Source organism: Silene latifolia, chromosome 9 (genome assembly GCF_048544455.1).
Source record: "Silene latifolia isolate original U9 population chromosome 9, ASM4854445v1, whole genome shotgun sequence".
Classification (NCBI taxonomy): Eukaryota; Viridiplantae; Streptophyta; class Magnoliopsida; order Caryophyllales; family Caryophyllaceae; genus Silene; species Silene latifolia.
Genome location: NC_133534.1, coordinates 33,491,528 through 33,497,113, shown reverse-complemented (window position 1 = coordinate 33,497,113; position 5,586 = coordinate 33,491,528).

Sequence of the window (5,586 nt, the reverse complement as noted above, 5' to 3'; positions counted from 1 at the left end):
TCCTTAGGTTCCCAAACTCCCTAGATTTCATATACTTATACCCTTTAGGATCATATTCCTTTAGGACCACCTTTTCTCTTTAGGATCACCTTCCTTAAAGTTCCTACACTCAAACCTTGATTACCCCTTAAGTTGAACTTATATTTGGCCTCCTTCCCGTCGATGCTTTCCTTTAGGGTCCCACACCCTAGCACAATCCTTATATATCTTTTAGGTCTTACCCTTAGCTCTTATGCTTACCCTTAGCTCCTACGCTTACCCTTAGCTCCTACGCAACTCCGGAAGCATCTCGAGGAAGAAGTATCAGGTATGGTCTCTTCTTATGGCTCGCGAGCCCCCTTACGTAGTCTAATGGACTTTAAACGACCCTCCCCGATAGTCGACAAACTCTAAAATGTTCCCGACGACAGGTCCTTGGTTCAGACCCCTTGAACCGCCTTGCGTCGCCATAGTCGTCAGGTTGTAATCTTCGATTGACCTGAGGGCTATACTTTGACTTTCACCTTGTCCAAGCCTCAGTCAAAGTGGGGGCTCTGTAGACACCTCATTTCTGCACCTCCCGCCAAACACCCAGTGATGATTGGGCCGCATTTTAGCATATTTCGCGATTTTATGATGTTTCGTAAATCGGTTAATAAAAGGTAACTCAAACACTTGTGTCTACTTCATGGTCATCATCTAGGTGTCATTACGGTCGTTTTGGCAGTAATTAGAGTACATTTGGAGTCTGGGTCAAAAACCGTCTTCATTTCCTAAAAACCGTCAAATCCCGAGTCAAAGCAATGTGCTTGTCTACCTAAGTTTATGATGTCATAAAATGTTGAGATTATATCTCATTTTGAGTCTCATGTCACTTCATTAGGCTAAACTAAAAGTTTGTATTACAAAATGTGCATTTCATTTGGCTAAAACGACAACCCGACCTTTAGGCCCATTTGACGAGGTGATAACAACTTTTTTGGGTCAGACCTATTTCACATAAAGTTCTAGAACTTTCTTTTAGCTTTCCAACGACACCGAAATCACCTTATTCCGAGTCTTGTAGAGAAAGTTATGCCTAAAATACGACAGGCTGTCAAACGCGCTTTCTTGCGCAGGAGGAAACCGTTGGGGAAAGGACGCAGCAAGTGCTGCGCCTCTTCCAAGGGACGCAGCACCTACTGCGCCTTTTTCTCAAGGTTTTCTTTTTGTCCAAGTTTCCGTGTTTAACCTAAGTCGGTTGTTTCCGGATCTTTCTCTCATTTCCTAGTCTTATCATAATTCCGTCGTGTGATTAGTATAAATAGAGACCTTCTGTCTCACATATTTCTCACGCGAGTGTCCGCCCTTCTCTTCTCCCTTTGCATTCTAAGACCACGCTCTTGCTTATTGGCGCCTACGTGCTTGAACTTTCGACCACGTAAGCTCGGATCCTTCCGAGTACCAGCTTCGTTTTGCATGACCGACCAATTTGACCAACTCCACTACACCATAATCAATTAATCAATTCAATTTGCTTTTAAATCCTTTTTCAATGGCACTTTCATATTTGCATTATATATCGAGTCGAGTTACCACTAAAACCCGATTTAGTTAAATCTCGCGACGCTAACATGTAAGTCTGATGGTGTAAAATCCCAATTTTATTTAATGTATTTTATTTAATGTATTTATTTTCTGTATTATAATTAATGTAAGAATTTATGTCATAAGCATGCTCGAAACCATCTTTTAAAACCCTTTTTAACGGAAGTAACACGATCGACGTGGGAAGAATCGCATCAATCGATGCGCCTTATGAAAAGGGCGCAGATCTCTGCCGCGCCTCTTCCAGGGGCTGCTTTCAGTTGATGCACTTCTTTTTCTTCCTCGGGTTTTTGTTCCTTTCGTCTTTTATTTTTCTTTCTTCGTTCTTTCCCTTATTTCACCTAATAATTTTCAGATTAGTTTTTATGAATCCTTTTCAATAATTTTCGACTTAAATCCCTTATAATTAATATTTGCGGGTTTTCGTCACAAATTCAAACTCGGATTTTAGAGACTCGATTCGTTCATATCAAGTCCCTTGATTTCGTCTTTGATACATGTTTTAAATCTGTTTTCTTCATCAATTCGTAATCCTTTGTTTCCACCATTAACTTCAAGTTTGTAAATAAATCAATTCCAACATCGTAAATAATATCTAACTTATAATAATTCGTTTTAAATTGTTTTCTTTCACTTCATGACGATCGCAGATGCATGTAAATCAATTAATCACTTCTACTTGAATTACCAATCAATAAATCAATGTAAATTAACCAACGAACATTAAAAAACCGCGAGTCTGACTTTCACAGTCAGAACCCAACTCAAGAACAGACGCAGGAAGTGCTGCGCCTCTTCCAGAGGACGCAGCAGATGTTGCGCCTGTTCTGAATTGGTTTCTGCCTCTGAACTCTCCTCATTTTGACGTAGGGTTTCTAATTAGGATTTTAATTAACCATTATTCTTATTATTTTCCAAATTTCCTTATTTTCCATATTTTCCTTATTTTCCAAATTTCCATATTTTCCATATTTTCCTTATTTTCCAAATTTCCATATTTTCCATATTTTCCTTATTTTCCAAATTTTCCTTTTCTTCATATTTTCCTTATTTTCCTTTTCTTCAAATTTTCTTATTTTCCAATTTTCCTAATTTAAATTAATTTCCAATTTCCTTATTTTTTCCAATTTTCTAATTTTCATTTATTCTTTTATTTTATTTCTAAAACTCTTTTGGGCATGTTTATGACGTAAATTCAAGTTTATCAATTGTAATTTATTTCTTTATTTCGTATTCGTATTTATTATGTATGATTTATTTACTTGGCATTCACATGTAATTAATCTAACATTCACTTCGACCCCAATTTATGTGTTAATTACTTGTTCACTGACTTAGTTAATTCTCACATGCTAGGATCAATTTATTGGATATTGCATTGCATGCATATAACCGGCAACATATCGAGTATAGTTGATTTCCCTAATCATTGGTAGAGGCCGCTATCGAGGCGGGCGGGATTAGGTGTTCGATCAAAAGAGCTTCCTAATACGTACCCTCACCCCTTACTCCAGATCTCTGTGAACATCCGTGTTCATTGGCATCCACGAGAGTCATTCTAGACATAGAATGCTAAGGGTAACGAGTTCTTGGTGTTCATGTCACTACTTTGTGCCTTGACATGACACGAGGTATTCGAACGGTTTCCAATTTTCCACAATAAATTGGTGGCGACTCCACAAATGCAAACGCTTGTTCCCAAGCGCCCCCGTGGCCCATGTCCACACTTTGTCTGATACATATGTCCTGGCCAGAGCTTGCATGGAGATCAGTGCATGAATCTCATCCAGAGTTACTCGTCCTATCAACGCGTTGTAGGCTGACGGGCGTCGATGACAATAAATTCAACCATGGCGTTCTTTCACACTACCCATATTCCAAAGTAGATGGACAATTCCACCACACCATGTGCATCACACCAACTTGAGGTGGCAGGTTGCAGTCCAACTTCTGGAAAGTCTCTTTATACAACAAACTCGTGTATGCTCAATTGTCGATCATGCACCTCATGATGATCCGGTTGCTAATTTCAACATTCGGAACGACGAGATCGCTGCGTGGATAGATGACCAACTGGTTGTTATTTCCCTTATTCTTCCGGGGTCAGTTATATTGAGTCTTGTACACTTCGAGGTATCCTCTCTACAGAAGATCTTCCACGGCGGTGTGACCATTGCCTTTGTTGAAAGCATATTATTTTTGTCTCCCTCCGAACGAGCTTTGAGGGTCCTTACCATTTGTCATTGTTTTTCTTGACGGCGTAGACCTCCGCCTTGCTTTTGTTCAGAAGTTTATGTACATCGAATCTTAGTATCAAAACCCTTAGCTTTTATTTACCTCATTGGGACCCAGTCGATCTTTGATGTTGCCTTTATTTTTATCTGAGTGTTGTTGACTTGACTAACCACATTTAACCTCACCCATGACCTTTCATAGACTCAACGAAGAGGTTAGAGGTGTAAATATTTGTTAGAACACATTGAGTTGATGATGCCAAGTCCCCTTGTTATTTGATTGTTTGTTCTTAGTTGAAAATGATTAGTGATGGAAGCAATCAAATGGACTTTCAATAATGATTCAAGATGATCAAGATAATCAAGAAAGTCAAGACAATGATATTATCCTAGCCTTAGTCGAAAAATGTAAGAGTAAGTGTAACATTCTCATTCAAGTCAAGTTATGGCAAAACCATGCAACAGTACGTTGTACTGTGGTTTCTGGTACTACCGTATGAAGGACGTTTTTCAACAAATGTTTTAAGTGTTAAAACTTTGTAAATTTCAAACCTTAAAAATTTGAATCTTCAAAAGCTTGAAAACAATCTAAAATTTTTGAGTCACAAATCCACTTGAATAAACCTCTAAATTTGTGCAAACACCTTTTACATAAATGGTAAGTTACACTTGTCAAACTTTTAAAGTGAGAAAAGTTTTTTGCCATTTTGGTAAAAGGTCACATGTTGAGTGTATTAGCTTAAGTTTTCTGATATCTTAAGCCCAAGCCTATAGTCTAACACTTACCATCACTCAAAGCTACTATTTTTATATTGGATTTAATTTCCCTAAGTTGTACTTACTTGAGATCAAATCCACTATAAATAGAGTGTCTTAGTCTTATTTATTTCTCAAGACTTTCCAAAGCATTTATTGTGAAACATTGCAAATTATTTGTGCATTTAAAGCTTAGTTCTTCAAGTGTTTGCAAAACGCTTTTCAAATTTTTAAAGTCTTCATTTGTTTTCGAAAAAACTGTAAAACCTCCAAGTATCAGTTCGCTGTACTGTGATATAATGAGTTTGTTCCATGATTCTCGTGTTAGATATTAATTGTTATCTCCATGTTCATTTGGTGAACTTTTGAGATTCAAGATTCTGTAACACCTTGAGATAAAACCCATAAACTCTTGAAGCGGAGTAGCTTTAAGTTTGAGTGCAACCAGAGTAGGTTGGCGAGTTATTTTCATTGTAAGGGGTTTAGTAAGTTTGAATAAATTTCTAAACAAGCAATAAAATAACGGTTGGACGTAGGCCTCGGAGTAGAGGCTGAACCAATTTTTAAAATGTCGTTTGTTTGTTCATTTACTTTTACGTTCTTTCACTTTGCTATTTATCGCTTGTACCTAGTCAAGTTCTGCGTCACAGTCACCTATACTGTGACATAGAACTGTTGTACCTTCTTGTGAACTTACATTCAATTAAGTCTCTCAAGTTTTGTACTTCAATATTCTTTACTTAAGTTAATTAATTAACCAAGTTAAGGATAAAATTTTTAAAAGGTACACCTAATTCATCCCCTCCCCCTCTTAGGTGTTTATCGTTCTTAACTCTTCAATTGGTATCAGAGCCTCGTGCTCTTGATATTGGTTAAATCCAAAGAGTTGATCCAATAGTTATGGACGATTCAAAACACATTAAGTATCCCATTTTCAAGGGAGAAAACTATGCATGGTGGAAACATCGCATGGAGCACTATGTCAAAAGTGCGGACTATGAATGTTAGTTGATCATTCAAAAGGGTCCCC